This window comes from Penaeus monodon, chromosome 27 (assembly GCF_015228065.2).
Source record: "Penaeus monodon isolate SGIC_2016 chromosome 27, NSTDA_Pmon_1, whole genome shotgun sequence".
Classification (NCBI taxonomy): domain Eukaryota; kingdom Metazoa; phylum Arthropoda; class Malacostraca; order Decapoda; family Penaeidae; genus Penaeus; species Penaeus monodon.
Genome location: NC_051412.1, coordinates 31,701,978 through 31,702,409, shown reverse-complemented (window position 1 = coordinate 31,702,409; position 432 = coordinate 31,701,978). Strand labels below are relative to the sequence as shown.

Genomic DNA, 432 nt, shown 5'->3' with positions numbered 1-432 from the left:
TCATCCACCTGGAGAAGATCTAAATGATTATGAAGATGAATTCCATAGTACAAAACGTCTTCGCGTATGCGCGACCCGGCGCAAGGGCATGCATTTGCATCGTCGTGGTCAATGGCAACCAGATCAGGAATGTTGCAAAAAGCCTGAAGTTGGATTCCGACCAGAGCCTCGAAAGCCTGTGCAAAAAGCCTGAAGTGGAGGCCGCCGTGTTGGAGATATTGCAAAGTCACGGCATGACCCTTGGGCTTGCACGTCGGGAGCTTCCAATGGGTCTTCATCTGACCTCCGAACCGTGGACGCCAGAGGGAGGCATGGTGGGGCCGGCGTTCAAGCTCAGAAGGAAGGTAATCGAAACACATTTCCGCGAGGAAATCGATGCCCTGTACAGCCTTGAGCCGTCGCATACTGGTAACTGAGTATGATATGCATTTC

General features: G+C 52.1%; 1 protein-coding gene across 1 annotated transcript in view; it reads right to left on the bottom strand.

The window, feature by feature from the left end:
• LOC119590794 (colorectal mutant cancer protein-like) overlaps positions 1-432 on the bottom strand; it is a 157,596-nt gene that overhangs the window by 63,315 nt on the left and 93,849 nt on the right. The gene's annotated exons all lie outside the window — the stretch shown is intronic.